This window comes from Salvia hispanica, chromosome 1 (assembly GCF_029641045.1).
Source record: "Salvia hispanica isolate PSC_SH4W2 chromosome 1, Shi_PSC_v1, whole genome shotgun sequence".
NCBI lineage: Eukaryota > Viridiplantae > Streptophyta > Magnoliopsida > Lamiales > Lamiaceae > Salvia > Salvia hispanica.
This window is the reverse complement of record NC_142692.1, coordinates 32,289,188-32,313,939: the sequence shown is the minus strand read 5'-3', so window position 1 is coordinate 32,313,939 and position 24,752 is coordinate 32,289,188. Positions and strand designations below refer to the sequence as shown.

General features: G+C 37.2%; 4 pseudogenes across 2 annotated transcripts; all 4 read right to left on the bottom strand.

The window, feature by feature from the left end:
* Positions 1-451: 451 nt before the first annotated feature.
* On the bottom strand, positions 452-5,205 carry LOC125223545 (putative late blight resistance protein homolog R1B-16; annotated as a pseudogene). The gene is made up of 2 exons (XR_016130290.1): positions 909-5,205; positions 452-826 (listed from the first exon to the last, which is right to left on the bottom strand). The product of XR_016130290.1 is annotated as a putative late blight resistance protein homolog R1B-16 (transcript).
* Positions 5,206-6,104: 899 nt separating this feature from the next.
* Positions 6,105-9,099, bottom strand: LOC125223547 (putative late blight resistance protein homolog R1A-3; annotated as a pseudogene). Its single transcript, XR_007176729.2, has 2 exons — positions 6,423-9,099; positions 6,105-6,323 (listed from the first exon to the last, which is right to left on the bottom strand). The product of XR_007176729.2 is annotated as a putative late blight resistance protein homolog R1A-3 (transcript).
* Positions 9,100-12,100: 3,001 nt separating this feature from the next.
* Positions 12,101-13,455, bottom strand: LOC148933629 (putative late blight resistance protein homolog R1B-12; annotated as a pseudogene).
* A 3,921-nt stretch (positions 13,456-17,376) lies between these two features.
* LOC148933628 (putative late blight resistance protein homolog R1A-3) lies at positions 17,377-24,355 on the bottom strand (annotated as a pseudogene).
* Between the last annotated feature and the right edge of the window lie 397 nt (positions 24,356-24,752).

Sequence of the window (24,752 nt, the reverse complement as noted above, 5' to 3'; positions counted from 1 at the left end):
TTTAATAATGCACATTTTCATTCTAATAATGCACAGCGGCTAATATTAAATAATAATAATTAAATTAGTAAGTGTATATTACTAATTCTTTTATCCGACCCCATGATTTCTATTTCCTGGGTCCGTCATTGTTACCTGATGGAGTATAAATTAAAATTGCCAGCACTGTCAAATTTTCGGAGTATAATTTATGCCGAGTGCAAAAGAGATTGGTTACTAAGAGCATCTCCAACCATTCCACTAAACTCAAACCCATTTTAGTGTAAATCTCACGCTAAATATTGATTTTACTCCAACCATTTACACTAAACTCAAACTTAAAAGAATATTCTCTATATTATGTTTTTTTTACTCACAAAATTTGAGAATTTTTTAGGTTTTGGTTTAGTGTAAACCTAAAGATAGATATTTTTTTCTCAAAAACCAAAAATAGGATTGGATTTGAGTACTATTGGAGCTAAATACCTATCCCATTTAAGATTTTAGTGTACTATTGGAGATGGTCTAAACTCCAACAAATACAAGTGCATCACTCAAAATCAACAAAAATGGACATAAATGGTAAAGAAACAACCAAAAAATCCAAACTAGGCCGAGGTTCAGAATTTGTTAGTTTCTGCAACTAGAGATTGTGCTCCTCGTGATAGAAGTTCTTTCATTGAATTACAATCCAATACTGGAGTAGAGATTGTATTTATATGTTGAACCGGAGCAGTGATGAATAAACTCCCTCTTCCGTTTATTAATTCCTTTCTTCCCCTTATTAGACCTCTCTTCTAGTAGTTATCAACACATTTTAAAATATTGGCCCTTAATGGAGACGAAACTGCAAAAGATGACCCAAATCGCGTCATTCTCTAGCCCACAACGGAAGCCCAATAGCAAAGCCCACCAGCATAACTGCTTACCCAATATGTAAATGTTTGTGGTGCTGAGACCTGAAGGTTTATTTTGGATGAAATTGTCGTCATTACTTTTGATCAACCTAGTCCTATATCTGATAACACAACATGTCGTCATTACTTGAAAGTAGCTTGCAAACAAGTAGGGAGTAGGAGTTTTCAACCATTCAGTGCATCTCTAATTCTCTGCCTCTTCCGTCAGTAGAATATCTCACAAGCTACCTCATCAATGCTCTGCATCTGAAAAAATGAGAAGAAAAAAAATGATAGGAATCAACCAACATTCTGCGCAATGAGAAACGTTAAAAAGAGAGGAAGATGCTTAACTAATGGTTAAGTGTGTAACTTTTCATAACCTCTTAATTAGCTTACTCAATACCCGTGACGGAACTACATAGGGCCTGGCTAGCACCGGACCCAGAATTCCCCTGCTACAGTCGTCCTCCGCTAGGTCTCCGCCCCAGATAACTTGAGGTCTGAGGAGCCCTCAATCCAGACAGACGCCGATCTGAAACTGGAGATTGAGAAAAGGGGGAAGACAGACTATTTGGGCTTTCAATGTTTTGGGCCTTTTATTTAATTATTGAGCGTTTGTAGAATAGGATTGTTTATTAACATTATATACTATCAAATTTCTCTCTCGTAGGTAAGATAAAACAAAATATAATAATAAAATTAATTGGTATTTGGACCCACTTGATAGTCTGACAAAATTAGTGACATTATATGTTGACAACATAATGTTGTAAACTAAAAAGCTAGTAAAAAAGGTATAATAATGACATTAATTTATAAAATTATTTTCTTACTTTCCTAATAACAAATTATTGTTATTGCTTACTTTTATTATGTATCAGTATTTTTTAAAAAAATCAAAGAATACTCTCAAAAAATTTAAGGAATAATGCAAGTATTTGAATTCTAAATTCAAGTGAATTGACACTGATTCTCTCGATCGTAACAATTTCTGTCAAAAAAGTAATTTTTTCAATTAAACTTACTCTCTCCGTTCGATAGTAATTGATTCATTTTGTCATTTTGAAACATTTTATAGCAATAGAGTCATTTTCCTTTTTAGTAAAAGCCAATACATTTCTTCTCACTTATCTCTACCTTTTTCATTTCCTACTTTATCATTTCTTTACTTAACTCACTTAACACAATTTTTCTTAAATCACGTGTCGAAAAAAAATATCTCCACTACTATGAAACGAAGGGAGTATTAATACTATAAATTAGCAAAATAAAATGAGATACAAATGGATGGCTGATATCTTGTATACACATTAGAAGAGAAATTTCAAACAAAAAATGAAAATGATACCTCTTCGGCGATACATGTCTACTCGTCCAAAACCACTATCATAAGTGTTTGGTAAAAATTGTGCATATATTACATGTAAAATTCCATACTCCATTTTTTGTGATACTCCCTCCATCTCTCTGTAACTAAGTCGTATTACTTTTTGGTTTGTTCCACTGTAGCTAAGTAATTTCCTTTTTCGGCAAAAAAGTATTTTATTCTCTCTTCATCTCTCTATAATTTTTTTTAAATCTCGTGCCAAAAAGAAATGCTTCTATTACAGAGAGACGGAGAGAGTATATTTTTTAATTTCAGTCCCAGCTTGGTTAAATTTCTTGTTCCGTCACTGCTCAATACAGTATGGTTGCTAAACACAATGTAAAACCTTGCAACTTTTATGAAAACTTTACCTGATGTGAAGCACACAAACAAGTTTGAATGAGTATCAAAAACGCTTCACAACAACTTTTAGGTCTTCTCTTACCCAGTCCTGGCGTTCCTCTTGTATTTTTTTTGCCTGAGTACAAAAGAGATTGGTTATGATCATCAATCTCAATCACTTGCAGTAATGGAATCAATCCAATATCATATGGAATCTCATCCAAGTATGGACAACGAAGAAGCGTTAGGCACTGGAGCCTCGGAAAGTGACTACGTTCAGTTGTCCAACACTTGAGATTTGATTCATCAATAAGCAGATATATCAAATTACCAAATTCCTTGTCAAAGGTACCCCAGTGTTCCCCATAGCAAGCATAGTTCTTTAGTTTCAACACTTGAAGATTTGGCAACGAACCAACAATCGCCATATCTCTCCAATAAATCCACCCGCCACTCAGTTCCAACTTCTTTAGTGACAGAGAAAAAATAGGATTCAGACGTGGCACATATGAATTATGCATATTCAACTTCAGCTTCTCAAGTTTAAACAAATGTATAAGGTTGCCAAGATGGTAATCTACACCAAACTTCACTTCAGAGTAGCATATTCCCAACTTTTTAATGTTTGGGAGCATTCCCACCATCCATCCACTACATGCAAAGTTTGTTGCCATGTAAAGTGTGTGTAAGTTTTCTAGAGGAAGAGTTTCTCCTTCAGGAAGGAGTAAAGGACAAAAAGAGAAGGCAATAAGATTTCTCAACTGCCTCAGGCTCCAAATCTCCACAGGCAAATGAACATTAGATCTATAAATAATTAGAGTTTGCAGATTCTGAAGCTTTGCTATAGCCGCAGGAACAATATCATCAGGAATATAGAAAGCAAGGTAAGTGAGATAAATCAATTTAAACACTTGACCTAGCGCCCAATATGAACGATCATTTCTACTTAAAACATGAAGGACCCCAAGTGAAGTAAAGTTTTCTACAGAGGCTTTGGGCCTATACCCTCTTTGTGGGATGCATATGATAGAAGTGGTACATGAGCTATGTGTAGATTCTCTAAGACGTAGATCATGCCAACTAACACTTATGCGTGGATGATTGTGGAGGACTAGTGGAAGAAAATGTTTTCTTAAGATAGGAGTAGGGAGGTAGTCCGTAACAGAAAGAAGGAACTTCTCTTTGCCAGCCTGTCTCACACAAAAGTCCCACACCATACTATGCAGCCTGCAACTTTTGATTTTGCCATCACTTTTCCGGCTACTGATCAATACTAGACTTTGCTTGATCAGATCCTCCAAGCAGTCCTCCGCCGCCATTTCTATGCTTTTAGATTCATTTCGACATTCCAAAAACCCCTCAGCAACCCAAAGTTTGATGAGTTCAGAGGCACGGATGTCATACACTTGAGGAAAGCCAGCCATATACAAGAAACACTTCCTCAAGTGTGGAGGCAAGTGGTTGTAACTCAATGATAATATTGATACCAACTGCTCATCATTTACTTCAATTTGCTGCCACAACTTGGGAGCTCTAGGAATCCTGGATAAAAGTCCTGCCATAGTAACAATTGAGAGGGGCAGTCCTCCACATCCTTTTACAAGTTTTTCCCCAACACATTGTAGCTCAAGAGGACAATCATGATCTCCAAAAACATTGTGTTGGAACAAATGCCAACTTTGTTCGTCATCCAAGAAGCGCATAATATGAATGTTCCACGAAATGGCAGCATAAGTTGCCACATGGCCCACATCCATTAGCCTTGTGGTTAATATGATCCAACTTCCATTATTATTGTCTGGAAACAGCCTCAGCACATGATCCCAAGCTTCCACACTCCAAATGTCGTCTATTACTATGAGATACTTCCTCCCCGATAAGATTTTGTAAATTTCGAGCTTATCTGCTTCGATTACTATCAATGAGTCCTTTCCATCTTCATCCACTTTTCCTTTGAGCGAAGCTAGTAATTGTGAGAGAATACTTTCAACACTATAATCTTGTGATAGTGTGACCTAAGCTCGAATATCAAAACGCTTCATCACCACTGGATGATTATAAATATGTGTAGCAAGTGTGGACTTACCAATGCCTCCCATTCCGACAATAGGGAGGATTTGTAGGTAGGAAGAGGATGAATAGTCAGTTATTCTGTTCATCAACTTTCGTATATCTTCATCAAAACCAGCAACCACATCATGATTGGTCGTGGGTGGAGATATTGATGATGAATCACTCGGATCTTCCTCTGCTAATTCAACAGCAGCAGAATCATTCAAATAATCATCAAAACCAGCCGAAACATGTGAATCACTCGAATCTACCTCTTCTGATTCTCTTCCAGTTTCCCCAACTGATCTGAAAGCCGGGCAGTTATGGATCCACAAATTGATAGATTTTCTAGGGAGAAAACAGATTGAATAATCTCTTTTTCTGTATCTGCTACATCTGACATTGTTTCTTTTTCTGGAAAATGATTGAGATTCAATTGCAAGATAACAGCTTTGTCGTGGATGGATACAATTTGGTATTTAACAGGAGGAGCGATGAGATAATCGCCGCGTAAGGTTTGTTGCAGGGATTCCAGAGCTTCATAAGCCATATCAGGTGTATGCAGCCAATTTGTCTAACTAAAATGATAATGGCTTGAGATTGGTGCCACCGATCTTCCACTAGTAATGATTAGAAAAAGTTATGATAATGTGGGATCCATTTGTTAAAAGTGGAAAAAGTAAATAAATCTTCAATGATTCTGTTTTTACCGGTACATAGTTCAATTCGAGAAACGTTCTGAAGTGTAGCGGATCGGGGGGGTGGGCAGGGGGCAGTCGCCCCCTCCGTGCGACTATTTTCCCCTTATTAGGACGTAAAATTACCATATCCGCCCCCTTCGTTTGTCTCCGACGTCGCTCCGAACAACGAAAAAAATAGTCATATTCACACTAAATCAAGCTAATACTATATATTCCGCCCCCTCCGTTTCCGGATCCTGGATCCGCCACTTTGAACTGATGCTCTACTTCTCTACTTCTATACAATACAAATATACTAGTATTAAAAATATCATAGTCTTTGAGCCCATAAGCTCCCATCACGTATCACTTTTTGCCATTACTTAAGTTTATCATATTACATGGCATATTCCACTGATCTATATAGTGTGAACTAAGGCAATATGAAACGTCTAAATTTAGCATTGATAATCATACTATTTTCAAATTGTTACTCCCTCATCCGTCCCTAAAAATAGAAACTTTTAGAATTACACGGGTTTCAATACAAAATTTGTAAAGTAAAAGATAGAAAGAAAATTGTGTTAGTGGAAAATGAGCCTCACCTCATTAGAGACAAAGAAATTCTCTAGAATCAAAAGTTTCTATTTTTAGGGGACGGAGGGAAGGATCATTTATTTGCCTTTGAATGCTCTCACTTGTGTATACAAACTGGTTCAACTACAATAAAGTACCATCTAGATCAGCCTATTTCTTCCCTATGTAGTGCGCTGTAAACAAGCATGGTAATCCAAACAAACATTTAACTTTGAGAAACACTACTACACATTGTTACACAATATTTATCATTCACAGTTATATGAAACCAGCTTGGAAACAAGTACCAAATTTTATCAACCATTCATACTTAAACAAACATCAACACTCAACAACCATTGCACCTTTATTTATTTGCCTTTTTCATCAGTAGAATATCTGATAAGCCACCTCCTTAAAGCTCAGCATCTGAAAAAATGACAGGAATCAACCAACATTCTAAGAACTGTTAAATATAAAAAAAGAGAGGAAGATGCATAGATATTGCAACTTTTATGAGTTCCTTACACTGTATGATGGACACGGTCATGTATGAAAGAGGATCAAGATCACTTCACAACTACCTTTAAGGGATCATTTTTATGATCTTTCCTATGTATATATTGTATTTTGTTTGCCGAGTACAAAAGAGATTGATTGTGATTATCGATCTCAATCAGTTTAAGTGGATGAATATTTCCAAAATCATGTGGAATCTCATCCAAGTATGGACAATGATGAAGCATTAGCCACTTGAGCCTCAGAAAGTGGCTACTTCTAGCTGTCCAACGCTGCAGATTTGATTCATCGATAAGCAGGAGTATCAAATTACCAAATTCCCCCTCAATGGTTTCCCAGTGTTCCCCATGGCAAGCATAGTTCTTTAGTTTCAACACTTGGAAGGTTAGCCAATGAACCAACAATCGTCATATCTCTCCAAGAAATCCACCGGCCACTCAGTTCTAATTTTTTCAGCGACAAAGGTAAATAAGTCACACGTGGCACATATGAACCATAAATCTCCAATTTCAGCTTCTCAACTTGACGCAGATATATAAGATTGTCAGTATAATCATGTCCAACACCAAACTTCGTTCCAGAGTAACATATTCCCAACTTTTTTATGTTGGGAATCATTTTCACCATCTTAACAGTGCACACAAAGTCTATTGCCATGGAAAGCGTTTGCAAGTTTACTAGAGAAAGAGTTACTCTTTCGGGAAGGGGTAAAGGTTGAAATGAGAAGGCGATAAGATGTCTCAATTGCCTCAGACTCCAAATCTCTACTGGCAAACGAACATCAGATCTATAAATAATTAAAGTCTGCAGATTCTGAAGCTTTGCTATAGCTGGAGGGACAATACTATCAGGAATACTGGAAGCAATGTAAGTGAGATTAATCAGTTCAAACACTTGACCAAGCTCCCAATATGAATGATCATTTCTACGTAAAACATGAAGAACCCTAAGTGAAGTAAAGTGCGCTACATTGCATTTGGGCATATACCCTCTTTGTGGGATGCATATGATAGAAGTGGTGCATGAGCTATGTGTAGAGTCTCTAAGATGTAGATCATGCCAACTAACACTTATGCGATGATGATTTTGGAGTACTTGTGGAAGAAAATGTCTTCTCAAGATAGGAGTAGGGAGGTAGTCCATATCAGAAAGAAGGAACTTCTCTCGCCCGGCCTGTCTCACACAAAAGTCTCGCACCATAATATGCAGCCTGCAACTTTTGATTTTTCCATCAATATTGCGGCTAGTGACCAAAACTAGACTTTGCCCAATCAGATCATTCAAGCACCTCTCCGCCACCAGTTCTTGCCTTTCAAATTCAAATTGATGTTCCCAAAAGCCCTCAGCTATCCAAAGTTTGATGAGTTCAGAGGCATGGACCTCGTACTCGTCAGGAAAAGATGCCATATACAAGAAACACTTCCTCAAGTGTGGAGGCAAGTGGTTGTAACTCAAAGACAATATTGATCCTAACTGCCCATCATTTACATCAATTTGGTGCCACAACTTGGGAGTTCTAGGAATCCTCGATAAAAGTCTTGCCACATTAACAATTGAGAGGGGCAGTCCTCCACATCCTTTTACTATTTTTTCCCCAATACTACGTAACTCATGTGGACAATCTTGATCTCCGAAAACCTTGTGGTGGAACAAACGCCAACTTTGTTCGTCATCCAAGAAACGCATCATATGAACAGGGCTCCAACTGCTAGTAGCATAAGTAGCCACATCCATTAGCCTTGTGGTTAATATGATCCGGCTTCTACGATGATTCTCAGGAAATAGCTTCCGTACATCATCCCACGCTTTTGCACTCCACACGTCATCTATTATATGAGATACCTCTTCTCCCATAAGAATTTGAGAATTATAAGTTCCTCTGCATCGATTCCTTTGGATGAATTCCTTCCAACTCGGTCTATTTTTATATTGAGTGAAGCTTGTAATTGTGAGAGAATACTTGATATACTATAATATTGTGATATTGTGACCCAACCTCGAGCATAAAAAACTCGATTAATCAGTGGATCATTATAAATATGTCGAGCAAGTGTGGACTTACCAATGCCTGCCATTCCGACAACAGGGAGGATTTGTAGGCCGGGATAGGATGTATATGGAGTTATTCGGTCCATCATCTGTCGTATATCTTCATCAAAACCAACCACAACCACAGGATCCTTGGTCATGATTGATGGTGAATCTTCATCTGTTAATTCTCTGCATCTTGACTTTATTATACCCGCTAATCTCCTCAACCTGTTTGTACTTATTGCAATCATCTCCGTTGGATCTACAACTTGACTCTCGAGTGCAGAATCACTCCGTTGCCGTACGTAGTCAACCACATATCCAACAGTTGAGTCGAGCTCCTCAGCCAATTCCTCCAACTGATTTGAAAGTCTGAAACTTGGGTGTATGAATCCACGATCTGATAGATATTGTGGGGAGAAGAGATACAGAATAATCTCTTCTGTTGTATCTGCTACCTCCCTTATTATTTCTTTTTCTGGAAAATGAAAATGTTTGAGATTAAACTGCAAGGCAGCAGCTTTGTAGAGGATGGATATAGTTTGTTGTTCAACGCTAGGAGTGATAAGATCATCATCGTCGCGTTCAAGGATTATGAGTAAGGTTTGTTGCAGGGATTCCACAGCTTCATAAGCCATATCAGTGTATGATTATGGGTTAGTTGGGATTCGCATCATTAAATCTATGCAAAAACGGCAAGATTTAAAAGTCAACTGTGAGGTGAAGAAGTAGCCTTTTAAAATGAATAATTTGGATCAAACGAAAGAACCATACCAACCACTACCGGCGAGCGAGGCTCTCACTATTATATGAGTTTTGAAACACTAAATCAAGGGGGTCTTTTTTCTATTTTAGGACAAAAATAAGGAAATGGATCCCCTATGCCATTTCATGCACACACAATTAAATAAAAGAAATAAGATCAAAAGGGAGTGTACCTGCGTTTCATTCATAAAGTGCAGGAGATCCTTCCCCCAAAAATAAAGAGTGGATTCTTGAATGGACAAATTTTCTTATGGCTTACAGAACACGCACGATCGCATGCGTGTTTTGAAACGCATTACACAAATTGCGAGATTCATTTTAATCAATACATAATTTTTTTTTGGATGCTGTGATGCTAGGACAGGGGAAAAATATCGAAAAAATGATATATCGCTCCTATTATATTGAAAAATATAAAAATATTATCGAATTTTCGGTATATCGTAAATTTTGATACAATACGATATTGTGTCATAAATTTTTGATACGATAACGATATGAATTTCCTTATATCGCGATATATCGTTTTATATCGAATATACTATATATATCGATATTTTTGATATATTCAATTATTGGACAAGAATAAAAATTTTATCAGAAGAAAATAATTAGAAAAAAAAAACTTAATTTAATTAGACAAAAAATTAAAACCAAAAATTCATTGTATTATAAATGGATGGGGATGTGTGAGTGTGAAGTAGCAATGAGAGAAATAGATGTATTTATATAAATAAATTCTGAAAATATAAAAAAAAATTAAAAAAACCGCGCCCATGACCCCACCGTTTCCTCCCCACCCCGCCGAGGCTCCCTCTTCCTCAGCTATAGCACGCCTCGGCGCAGCCGCGGCCCCCTATTGGATTCACTCTAACTGTTTGATATAAAATGCATTAATTTTTTGTCGTTTTATCTAAGTGCGGTTCAATTTTAATTACTTTTTGGATCAAGTTTTATTTTTGGATTATGGGTTTTATATAAGCCATTTGAATATTTGATAGTAAACAAAATTGTCGAATCTCGATTCATTTGATTTTGTTAAGTTTTAATATTACTGGTATTAATTAATTACGTAGTGATAAAGATACTTTAACAATACTTCCTCAATCTTTTAAAAAAAACTTTTCAAACCATATGGACTTTTTTTTTTAACATAAGCTGGCTATAGTCGAAGAAAAGAGTAAAAACCTAAAGAACATCTATTCTATCATGAAGCAGCCAACTATTTATACCCCATGGCAGAGTCTCTAGAACATGAACTCTTCGAAGAAAACTATAAGCAAAATGCGACAAAAAGTCCGCTGTAAAACTACCTTATCTGTACATGTATCGAATCACAACAGAATCAAAATCTTTGAGCATGTCGTGCACTTTCTGTACTAAAGGTTATGTACTAAAGGCCGAAAGTTAATTGAGATATCAAAATGATCCAAAATTATCGAAACACCAACAAAACTATCACTCTCTACCTCCAGTTTGTTATATCTTCTCTCCTTAGCCAATTGTAGTCCATAATATAAGCACCAAACTTCTGCAATCACAATAGACCAATTCCCAATGTTAGTAACAAAACTATATCCCTTGCCTCCTTAATACACAATTAAAGCAAGAGAGAAAAGAGAATGAAAGTGACTCAAGTATTGTTAATTAAGAATTGGCTTCATCCTAATAAAGAGTAGAAAAGAAATTCTAAAACAGAAAATTTTGTTCTCCATGAACCAAAATAAAATATGGTTTCTATTTTTTAAATAACAGAGTAGTTAAAATTTAATATTAAAAATTATATGATTATGTTACCTGAAAGGTAGTACTACTAGTCTGATAAGCTAATAAGTTAATATTTGTAGACATTTGATTTATAAAAGGTGTATTCCTTAACATTACAATTATTGTTGACGTAAACTCTATAACTTTGAAACTTTAATTAGTACCCTCAATTAATTCATATGTAGAATAATAGTCACTCACACTTTAAATCATTATTTCAATGAAAAACATAAATACTACTCTATTACATACTAGTATACTCTATTTATGGCTGTTTCGCGGCCCTTAATGGAGACGAAAACTGCAAAAGGGCCCAAAATCTCGTCATTGTATAGCCCAGAAAGCGGTCCACAATTCACTGACGAAAGCCCACAACGGAAGAAACCCTCGGCCCAGCAACATAAGTGCATAGCCTATGATTATGCGGATGATTAAGGTACTGTGACTTTTTTGGCTAAAATATTCATCATTAATTGTGATCTTATTCTTAAAAGCCAATATAGACTGGAGAGTAAACAATGTAAACGAGAATGATAATCCAAACAAACATGTATACTTTTACAAACATCACCAATCGTTCACATTGCTAGGAGTGAAGGGCTCGCCTCTTGATTGTCTCAAATAAAGAGAACACACACAACCACAGCAGAAAAATGACGCTGAATTAATAAGATCTTTGGAAGTAATCTCTCGGCTTTATCATAACTGGAACGGAAATGAATCCTCACGCAGGAGGCCTACGATGTAAAATCGTCCTATTCTTGGTCTCTCCAAGATGATCTATTTACGCATTAGCCTTTTTAGGAATTTTTACTTGTATGCTTCTAAGCATCTTCAATTTGGCCAAATTATCTTCAATGTATATTTTGTCAATTTCTTTTTGAGAAACCTCCATTCCAAGAAAGTATAATACATGTCACGATTATTAATTACTATGAAGGACTGTATCATATTCCCTTCGTCTCACAGGAATATACACTATTTCATATTTAGTGTGTCACACAAGAATACACATTTTCTAATTTTGATAACTATTTTCTCTGTAATGAGGTGGAACGTATTTGCCACTAACGATATGTTAATTACTTTTTTTTCAACTTATCTTCTACTTTACCAATTATGCATTAAAACTTGTATTCAACCAAAAGTGTACTTATATTTTTGTGGGACAAGGAATGATCATTTCTACGTAAAACGTGAAGAACTGTAAGTGAGGTAAAGTTCTCTACAGAGCCTTCGGGCCAATACACTCTCTGTGGGGTGCATATGATAGAAGTGGTACATGAGCTATGCGTAGAGTCTCTAAGATGTAGATCATGCCAACTAAAACTTACGCGATGATGATTTTGGAGGACTTGTGGAAGAAAATGCCTTCTCAAGATAAGATTAGGGAAGTAGTCCGTAACAGAAAGAAGGAACTTCTCTTGCCCAGCCTGTCGCACACAAAAGTCCCGCACCATACTATACCCTGCAACTTTTGATTTTGCCATAACTTTTCCGGCTTGTGAACAGAACTAGACGTTGCTTGACCAGATTCTCCAAGCATTCTTTCAGATTCATTTCGCCATTCTATAAAGCCCTCAGCTACCCAAAGTTTGATGAGCTCAGAGGCGTGGATGTCATAATGTTGAGGGAAGGCTGCCATATACAAGAAACACTTCCTCAAATGTAGAGGCAAGTGGTTGTAACTCAAAGATAGTACTGATCCCACCTGCCCATCATTTGCCTCAATTTGCTTCCACAACTTGGGAGTTTTAGGAATCCTAGATAAAAGGCCTGCCACAGTAACAATGGAGAGGGGCAGTCCTCCACATCCTTTTACAATTTTTTCCCTAACACTACGTAGCTCATGAGGACAATCTTGATCTCCGAAAACCTTGTGGTAGAACAAACGCCAACTTTGTTCGTTGTCCAAGAAACGCATCACATGAATGTCCCACGAAATGGCAGCATAAGTCACCACATCCATTAGCCTTGTGGTAAATATGATCCGACTTCTATTATCATTGTCAAGAAATAGCAACTGTACGCACTCCAAAGCTTCCACACTCTAAATGTCGTCTATTACTATGAGATACCTCCTCCCCCATAAGATTTTGTAAATTTCAAGCTTCTCTGCTTCGATTACTTTCAATGAATCCCTTCCAACTGGATCTACATTTCCATTGAGCGAAGCTAGTAATTGTGAGAGAATACTTGATGTACTTTAATCTTGTGATACTGTGACCCAAGCTCGAATTTCAAAATTGTGCATGAGGCGATTATAAATATATTTAGCAAGTGTGGACTTACCAATGCCTCCTATTCCGACAATGCGGAAGATTTGTAGATAGGGTGAATGGTTAGTTAGTCGCTCCATCACCTGTAGTATATCTTCATCAAAACCAACAACCACATCATGTTTGGTCGTGGGTGGAGATATTGATGGTGAATCACTCGGATCTTCATCTGCTAATTCTCTGCCAGTAGGCAGCGACATATCCAACAATTGACTCGAGCACCTCAGCCAACTCCTCCAATTGGTCTGTGTAGAACAGTAAAGTATAGACACATAGTAGAGAGAAAGTAGTTGTTTTATTCATTAGTAAACATAGGCCACATATATATAGTACAAGAGACTAAGCTAGACTATGTTACATTTCCGATGTGGGACATAATACACACTCCCTCCGTCCCAATAAATATGCAACATTTGGTTTCCGGCACAGGATTTTATGCAGTGGTGTTTTGTGAGTTAATGAAGAGAGAGTAAAGTAAGAGAGAAGGAAAAGTAGAGAGAGTGTTGTTTCCATTTTAGGAAACGTTTCATTTTTATTGGGACAACCTAAAAAGGAAAACATTTCATTTCTAATGGGACAGAGGGAGTATAATATATTAACACTCCCCGTCAAGCTGGATCATATATATTGATCATGTCCAGCTTGGTACAAAGTTCTGAGAAACGCTTCCCCGGCAACGGTTTTGTAAAGATAGCAATCTGGTTGGGCGATGAAGTGAAAGGAGTAGTAATTATCTGATTCAAAACACACTCTCAAATGAAATGACAATCAACTTCGATATGTTTAGTCCTTTCAATCTAAAATGATTATGGCTTGAGATTGGTGCCACCAATTCTTAACTTGTTTTATGATGAATTGGGATTAGAAAAAGTTATGATAACGTGGGATCCATTGTTAGAGAATTCATTAAAGTATTTCGTCTCTTCACCGTTGGCATTTAGGTTTGTCCCATATCTCACTTTTATCATACACTTTTATCATAAGCAAGTCTTATATTCCATTAAATTGTTAACTATTGAATAAATGTTGTGTTGTCACGGTATCACCCAATTGATTCAATGCCGTTTACAATATTCCCTGATTAGCTATAAATGTAATGAGACGGTTATGAAATTCCCTTTCTGGAATACAAAAGTTTTACGAAGATATCCAGTTTCCTTTTTTTATTATAAAACTAATATAAAAAAATTAATCATATTCCATTTACTTTTTCAATCCATTATTCTTTGTCTTTCTTAAAATCCATGCACACCCCAACTCTTACTGTGGGATGGATGGAGTATAAAATAACAAAACAGAAGAAATTAAAAAAAAAACATAGAAAAACATCAAAAATGATATTTAAAAAAAAAAACTGAAAATGAGATTGGTTCACGCAAGAGGCACCAATCGAGCGCTCATCTCTCTTCAACGTCCGACGACCGCTGATGATCGGTTCTCCATTTGCAGTATGAGTCGTTCCGATCGACGCCCTTAAAAGTGGAAAAGGTAAATAAATCTAAATCATTCTGTTTTTTGAATGTTTCTATTTTAACTTTTTGGAACAATTATGGTTATTTTCTTTTCTACGTTCTACTTTTACACAGTTGGCATCTTAACCGTCACACAAACTGCATCATGTCACCATCGGACACCGGTCGTCGCGTCCCTATATCCCACCGGCGCTACTAAAGCCTCAACACTCAGAACCACCACCTCAACTCTCACGATGCAAGAATAATTACCAGTACACGATTCAATCCGAAAAAACTAGGAAATCTCCCGATTGAACATACTCTCTCCGTCCGCCATTAGGAGTCTCATTTATGTGCAGCACGGGTTTTAAGAAATGTTAAAGAAAAGTGGGTGGAAAAAAGTCAGCGGAATAGGGGTCTCACTTGTATATACTAGTTTTAAATGAAATGTGAGTGGAATGAGTTAATGAAAGGTGGGACCCTATTACTATTTATGGTAAAAGTTAACCGGGACTCCTATTCGCGGACGGACTAAGATGAAAAAACGGGACTCCTATTCACGGACAGAAGGTGTACATATTATATATGTCTAACAAAAAATGACTATATATTTTAAACGTTCTGAACTCATGCTCCACTCCTCTACAATCAATGACGGACCCAGGTGGGGTCGGCCGACCCCACCGCAGGTCCGTGAGAGCCATCGGAATCTCTATCAATCGGTCGGCCGATACCACTATAGCACCGCCTCCGACCCCACCATAGTGTTTCCATGGAAGAGAAGAAACAAAGTAATAGTGAACAAAATTGAAAAAATGACATCTTGGGTTAAAAAAGGAGAAGGTAATTAGATGAAGAATGAATGAGCGAGGAGAGCTTTCTTGAAGAAGAAGAAGAAGAAGAAGAAGAGCGCAGTTGTTACATAGGCGGCGGCTTGTAAAATGATTTTAGGTTTTCTTTGTTTTGATTATTTTAGTAATATATTATAGTTTTATGCATAGATCATAATTTCTCATTTGAGCGCAAAAAACCCCAAGTTATTTATTTTATGCTTTTAATTTAATTTTATTAAACTAATCAATGTGTACTAGTTGTTAGTATTATGTTTCATTGATTTATTTTATTGAGTTTTATTTTTATTTAAAATACAAATAATAAGAATAATATTTGTAGAATAGCAAATAAAATTATACTACTAAAAAAGTGATGATACAAAGATTTATACATATAATGTCTCACAAATTAAAACAAAATATTTGAAAATAAGAATTAACTATAGTGCATAACAAAATGTGATATTACTTACATTGTAATTTCATATTTTAAAATAATTTAAATATTATATTGTTTTAAGCTAATAGTTACTTATTATTTTATATTTTATATGTTTTTTATGTAATAGCTTCGACCCCGCGAATTCTATTTTCTAGGTCCGTCATGTTAGATATTTTAGTGTAATTGGATTAACTTGATTGATCAGTATTGTTATAATGATACATCATTTAAGTATGGAGGTGCGGAGTGCACGCTTATTTGAATTCATTATAATGTTAGGGGCAAAGCCCCTAAACAGATGAACGGGGGTCCGGGGGCAACGCCCCCGGGTAGCGGGGTCCAAGGGGCAGAGCCCCTGGCTCAGCTTGGAAATTTTTTATTTCCAATGAAGTTACTGTATCAGAAATGCTTCCGAAAATATAATTTCTGAAAATCGAAGGACTAATTTGCAATTTCGGAAAATCAGTTATTTTCAGTTAAGATTCCCAACAGATGCACTGTTTCGTCAACAACTGCACCGGTTCGTCTTCTTCAAAATCTGATCAATTCTTCTGGTTCATTATCTCGAATATATATATGAATGTCCTGCACTCTCTGAATTTTATCCGATCAAATAACTTTGGTAGAACCACCGAAATTGATTTGATCTGAAAGTGTTTTTCACGACTTTCAGATATCCGTTTTTCTGTTTTCTATATTGAATCTCCCTAACACGTCATTGTCTACAATGAAGATAACAATATGATAGACTTTGAGCCCGTGAGCTCTCATCTTTTTATCTACATTAATGAAGTTCCAATACTATCATAGTTCATATAGCTTTCACCACTCGCATACCACTTGTTGCCTTTACGTAAGATTATATCGTCTTACTTGGCATAGTCCACTGATCTATATATATAGTGATGCAATATGAAACGTTTCTTAAATTTAGCATTGGTGATCATATTTACAAATTTTTCCTTTCAACTCATGCATAACTTATTTGCCTTTGAATGCTCTCACTTGTTTATGCAAACTTGTTCAACAACGTTAACAAGGACAAAGTACCATCCAGAGCAGCCTATTTCTTCCCTATGTACAGTATTGTAAACAAGAATGGTAATCCAAACAAACAGTTAACTTTGAGAAATACTACACATTGTAACACAATTTTATCATTCGCATTCATGCTTAAACAAACATCACCAACCATTGCACCTTTAATTCTCTGCATCTTTCATCTGTAGAATATATGATAAGTTACCTCATTAACGCTCTGCATCTGAAAAAGTGACACGAATCAACCAACATTCTACAAACTGAGAAATGTTAAAACGAGAGGATGCTTGGCTATTGCAACTTTTATTAGTTCCCTATCTTATATGACGGAGACGGTCAGGTTTGAGAGGATCAAGTACGCTTCACAACAACCTTTAGGCCATCATTCCAATGCCTAGCTTGTAATTCATTTACCGAGTGCAAAAGAGATTGATTGTGATCATCGATCTCAATCAGTTCAAGTGAAGGAATTGTTCCAATTTGAATTGAGATCTCATCCAAGTATGCACAACGATGAAGCATTAGGCACTTGAGCCTCGGAAAGTGGCTACTTCTAGTTTCCCAATACTTGAGATTTGATTCATCAATAAACAGAAGTATCAACCCACAAAATTCCGTGTCAATGGTTTCCCAGTATTCCCCATGGCAAGCATAGTTCTTTAGTTTTAACACTTGAAGATTAGGCAATGAACAGTTGTCATATCTCTCCAAGCAATCCACCCACCGCTCAATTCTAACTTTTTCAGCGATGAGGGAAAAGTAAGACTGTAGGATGTAGCACAGATGAACCATACATTTTCAATTTAAGCTTCTCAAGTCGAAGCAAATCTATGAGATTTTCCAGATGATAGCCTGCACCAAGTAGCAAATTCCCAACTTTCTTATGTTTGGGATCAAATCCACCATTCTTTCATTACATACAAAATTTGCTGCAATAGAAAGCGTTGTGATGCGTATTTTAGAGTATCTGATTCAGTGCACACAAGATATCAAGTTTAATTAATTAACTCTAATAATACTACGATACTGCAAGATTACAGCGTCGTTAGTATTATTTCAAGTGTCGATCCACAGGGAGGTAGAAGATTGTTTAAAACTTAAAAACTTAAAAAGATGTAGCATAAAGATTTGATTTTTGATTTCTGAAAGTTAAAGACAAAATAATGCAACAAGTTAACTAAAGAAAGACTATTCAAATGAGAAAATATGCCACTCCAAGTTACTCACTAGGCTTGTATTGTTCTACACCTTTATCAACGAAACATATGAAGGGAATCATCAACCTAATCACATACACTGAACATGTACACGATGAGTAATTCAGAATTAGCTGAACACATAATCTATGAACCAATCTTCGATGTCTATAAACTCATGCGGAAGCGCTAGAGAAATAAACATCTACTATAATCACCTACTTAATCCACTATCAAATTATCCTCTGAACAATTCTAATTCGATAGCATACCAACAATAAATCATTCCTAAACTACGTTAAAGAGACAATAGCAAAGGAAAGAACAACACTACATTATTAGCCAAAAACATAGTGTATAAACATTAAGCACATTGTTGGTAACAAACACATGAGTTCAAATGTGTAGAAACATCCATACAAAGCCTAGATTACAACTTGGAGCAACATAGAGAGTTTAGCCTAAACACATGGTGGAATTTGCAACAAAAACCATAGGAAACATGCCACGTTGAGTGGAATTGGGATTTGGAGACGGATCGTTGGAATGTTGGCCGAAATTTCTTCCTTTTCTTCTTCCTCCTCTCTTTCTCTCTTTTCCTCTCCCTTTTCTCATGTCTGAATATGTCTCCCCCCCTCCCTCCAAAACCGCCCCAGAAACCAATTTGAAACCTAAAATTCGGCAGTTTTCGAGAAAAACGCCCGACCGGGCAAAATGGTGCCAACCCGGACTTTTTTGATGCTCACCTGGGCGTTTCCACTGTCCCCGGGCGTTTTTAATGCTGAAAACGCCCAACCCGGACGTTTTTGCCGGTTTTAACTGCTTCGCGCAACCTTCGTCAAATGTCCATAACTTCTTCATCTGAACTCCGATTGAGGCGTGCAATATACCCACGCGAAGCTATTTCAAAGACGAAGATAATGGTGGTAAGATAAAAGAATTTGGACACCATCTTGATAGGCAAAGAACAGTTTCAATCAGACCCTACTCCACATGTACATCTATCAACTAATATATAATAATCAAACCTTAATAGGAGAAAACTTGGAGTATAATTAGTATCATTTGATTCACATCACGTTGCTAAGCTTTTTAAAGGTGCTTCTCCTTTGGGAAGGGGTAAAGGTTGAAATGAGAAGGCGATAAGATTTCTCAACTGTCTCAGACTCCAAATCTCCACTGGCAAACGAACGTCAAATCTATAAATAATTAAAGTCTGAAGATTTTGAAGCTTTGCTATAGCTGGAGGGACAATACTATCAGGAATGTTGGAAGCAAGGTAAGTGAGATATATCAATTCAAATACTTGACCAAGCTCCCAATAAGAACGATCGTTTCTGCGTAAAACATGAAGAACTCTAAGTGAGGTAAAGTTCTCTACAGAGCCTTTGGGCCTATACCCTCTTTGTGGGATGCATATGATAGAAGTGGTAGACAAGCTATGTATAGAGTCTCTAAGATGTAGATCATGCCAGCTAACACTTATGCGTGGATGGTTTTGGAGGACTTGTGGAAGAAAATGTTTTCTTAAGATAGGAGTAGGGAAGTAGTCCATGACAGGAAGAAGGAACTTCTCATGCCCGGCCTGTCTCACACAAAAGTCCCGCACCATACTATGAAGCCTGCAACTTTTGATTTTGCCATCAATTTTCCAGCTAGTGATCAAAACTAGACTTTGGTTTATCAATTCCTCCAACCACCCTTCCGCCACGACTTCTACTCTTTCAGATTCATTTTGCCATTCCATAAAGCCCTCAGCTATCCAAAGTTTGATGAGTTCATGAGGCACGGATGTCATAATCTTGAGGGAAGGCTGCCATATACAAGAAACACTTCCTCAAGTGTGGAAGCAAGTGGTTGTAACTCAAAGATAATATTGATGCCAACTGCCCATCATTTACTTCAATTTGGTGCCACAACTTGGGAGTTCTAGGAATCCTCGATAAAAGTCCTGCCACAGTAACAATTGAGAGGGACAGTCCTCCACATCCTTTTACAATTTTTTCCCCAACACTACGTAGCTCATGAAAGACAATCTTGATCTCCGAAAACCTTGTGGTGGAACAATCGCCAACTTTGTTCGTCATCCAAGAACCGCATCATATGAATTTTCTGCCCAGTGGCAGCATAAGTTGCCACTTCAATAAGCCTTGTGGTTAATATGATCCGGCTTCCATTATGATTGTCAGGAAATAGCTTCCACACATCATCACAAACTTCCGCACTCCAAATGTCATCCATTACTCTGAGATACCTCCTCCCCAATAAGATTTTGTAAATTTCAAGCTTATGTGCTCCCTTCCAACTCGATCTACTTTTCCTTTGAGCGAAGCTAGTAATTGTGAGACAATACTTGGTATACTATAATCTTGTGATATTGTGACCCAAGCTTGATTATCAAAATGTTGATTAATCAATGGATCATTATAAATATGTGTAGCAAGTTTGGACTTACCAAGGCCTCCCATTTCAACAATAGGGAGGATTTCTCGGTTGGATGATATGCTAATTAGCCAGTCCTTCATCTGTAATACATCTTCATCGAAACCAACCATATCATCTCTGCCCGTGGGTGGATATATTGATGATGATGATGATGTAGCAGCAGTAGAATCACTTAGATCCTCACCAAAACCAACCGCAACATCACTCTCCTTGCAGTAGTCAACCACATATCCAACAGTTGAGTCGAGCTCCATAGCCAATTTCCCCAACTGATCTAAAAGTCTGACAGTTGGGCCTATGGATCCATAATCTGAGAAATTTTGCTGGGAGAAAAGATATTGAATAATCTCTTCTGATGTATTTGCGACCTCCCTTATTATTCCCTTTTCTGGAAAATGCTTGAGATTCAATTGCAGGCCAACAGCTTTGTCGTGGATGGATATAATTCGTTGTTTAACAAGAGGACTGATAAGACCATTGTCGCGTAGAAGAATTATGCGTAAGTAGTGGTGGCCACGGTTCGAAAACCGCCGGTTCCGATTCGTCAAAATCATGAACCGTAACCGGCCCGGATACCGGTTATCCGGTTCCGGTTTAACCGCCGGTTCCGGTTACTAACCGCCGGTTTTTCACCGGTTCCGGCGGTTCCGGGCCGGTTCCGGTTCGGTTTTTTTTTTTTTTTTTTTTTAAATCTTAGAGTTATAACTTTTATTGCAATTCTATAGTAAAATCCAAAGAGAATCGATAACGATAAATAATTGCAATTTTATTGATTTGAAACTTTGAATGTAAATTTCTACAATACAATATTACAATTACAAGTTACAAAATACAACAATACTACAACTATACACTTGAATTTAAAATTTAAATACAAAATTACAATTTAAAAAAAACATATTAAAAGTAAAGTTGAAACAATTAGAAAAAAAAAAGAAATAAAAGGAAAAGGACTTGAGCTCAACTTAAATTTAAAATTTAAGTTGAGGTGCCTACGTATCCTTAATGCTCAATTGCATTGAGGAATCAAAGTCCACGTAGTTCTCTTACCTTGCTTACCTTGTTGGTTGGCGGTTGACGACGGTTGGCCTTCATTCTCCACCTTCATCCTCGGTGTCGGTGAAGGTTTCCTCACTCTCTTCACGAGCATCCCAATCTGGTTCTTGCGCTCTCCTTGCAGCTTTTCCCCAATCATCAAGTAACATCACGGCTTCCATATTTCTCGCGGAGAGTTTGCTTCTTCTCACGTCCAAGACACATGCTCCAACACTGAAAGCGGACTCGACGGCTACAATGGAAGTCGGGACTGCAAAGATCTCCTTAGCCATTGACGCAAGTATGGGATAATCTTTCTCGTGTGTTCCCCACCACTCTAGGACGTCGATTTGGGCGGGTGTCGGACCTGCATCACAAAAAGTATGGTGGCGTGCTTCCAAATAAAAATCTAACTCACTTACCGATCCCATTGAGGTGGACCTTGAACTTGAGCTAGTGCCGTAGCCGTATAAGTCGGCTAATTGTGATTGAGCATCGGGGTCATCATAAGCAAAACCAAAACCGCCGTATTGCTGCGGTTGAGGAGCATGTTGTGTACGTGGATGAATTTGGTGGGTACGGTTATATTTTTCTTCATATTCGGCAAAGAGAGTACGCAAACTACTTTCAAATTGAGCTTGAACAAGTGATCTATCAGGAATGGTTAGTTCAAAAACTCTCGAGGTTTCATTATCATCAAAAGGCAAATTTTGAAGTGGACTAAGATCAATAGAACGCAAATTTTGATAATAGAAATCTAAGATCTTAGTTGTGCCAGCTAATTTCCATTTCGGATCCAAGCACTTAGCAATTAAAAACACAGTTGGAATTTCACTAAAATACTTCAACCATTTTTCAATCATATAAAATAAAACACACATTAACTCACGAGATCTAGCATTTTTCATGCATGTTTTAAAACCAAGTGCTATATACATGCAATGCTCTAACACACGAACAGATGTGCAATAGTAAACACCCGATAATTCAACGGTAGCACTTTTGAAAGCTTTGAACAATTGACATAAACTCATGCTTTGGTCCCAACAATTAGGCGTAAGAACTATATCACCATAGGGATTAGTTCTAAAAAAATCGCACAAAGCATCTCTATGCTCCAAAGTAGAATTGAGGCAATCATATGTAGAGTTCCATCTAGTAGACACATCCATTATAAAGGTTGTATACCTGATGTTCCTGTTACGGCAATATTTTTTCCAAGCCTTGCCAAGCTTGAAATGAATCGCTCTAACTGCATTTCTAATAGGATCAACATGCTTTTGCCATAAAGAAAGCGCATCTTGTACACATAAGTTCAAAATATGACATACACATCTTTGATGAAAATACTTACCATCGATAATCGGAGAGCACGCATCAATCAAGTCGCTAATACTTGCATTATTAGCAGTTGCATTATCAAAAGCAATAGAAAACACCTTATTGCATAATTGATATTCATTCAAAACTTGAATAATTCAAAAAAGCAATTGCATTTGCAGTGTGTGGTGTAGGAAAATCTCTAAAAGCAATTAAACGTTTGTTCAAAGACCAACTATTGTCCATAAAGTGAACCGTAATTCCCATGTATGCATGCTTTTGGAAAGCGTCAGTCCATACCTCAGAGCAAATATTCACTTTGTGTCCCAAGTTACTCAAATATCGTGATAAATCTTTTTTCATTTCATTATATTGATTTTTGGTAGATCGTTGAATACTAGTTCTAGGTAGTCTTTTTGAGTTCAAATTATAACACTCTTTCATCGAATCTTCATAATCTTGATTATCATAAATACCAAAAGGAAGATGATGCATGGCAGCAAATTTAGCCATAACGTCAGTAGTATGCTTATGATCATATCTTAAAAGAGCGGAGGACGGCGTACCTGTTTGAGACGAACCGGAGGCGGAGCCATGGGCACTCGCACTTTGGAAGTTGAGTTGGGTTTGGCTAGCGGTATGCCCATATAGTTCGGGATGAATCGTCTGCATGTGACGGATGAGAGAGCCATATCCCCCGGACTTCTTGAATTTGTATTTTTTGGTGCAGTAGTTACAATATGCCATAAAAAATACCGGCACTTCATTAGCGGAAGAAACTATTGGGACCTTTTTGAAATGTTTCACAAATATATCAGATTTATATTTAGTTTTTTCTCCGCGGCCGTCTTGTGAAGGGGGGGGCATTTCCTCATTTTCGTGGTCACCACCGTCACTGTCCTCATTATCATCGTTCAGATTAACATTAACATCATCAATATCGTAATCATCGACCGAGATGTAATTATCAGCATCGGATTCGGCGCCAACCGCGCCATGACCACCCAATTGGGATAGTGCAATGGCTGCAGCTGCACGACGATCTTCTTCCATCTACAAATAGTATACGTAGTATGTACGAATTAGAATTTAGAAGATGATGAACATAGAAAAATCATGAACTCAAACTTATTAAGTTATGACTTTATGTATAAAAAAAATAATATGCAAAATATTTTATAACTTACTTGTAAGCGAACAGCCTCAGCATGGGAAACCTCCTCCAAAATTTCTCGACGAGTAGGTCGTCGTGATTTTCTCGGACGGGTAGATTGATCTTCTGCAATTCCTTTGCCCCGTCGATCACGGTCACCACCACCACGAGAAGAAGACATATTTTTTTTTATAGTAATGTAGTTGAACAAGTTGTAAGTTGTAACTAATATGAAGTGCAAATTATGAAAATTGATGAACAACTTAAGTAAACAAGTAGAGAGCAAATTGAGAGAATGAGGTAGAGAATAGAGAATTGGAGATTGAGAGAGAAATCCTTGTTAACACAAGAATGGGATGAGTAGAAGTGATGAAGAAGGGGGTATTTATAGATAAAAATGGGGGGAAAATCTGATATTAAAAAAAAAAAAAAATTGATATTCAAAATTTGAAACGGTCGGAAACCGCCGGTTTTCGGTCAGAAACCGGCGGTTTTCTGACACAAACCGGCAGACCCTACGCCTGAACCCTAGACCCTACGCCTGAACCCTACGCCTGAACCGGCGGGAACCAGCGGTT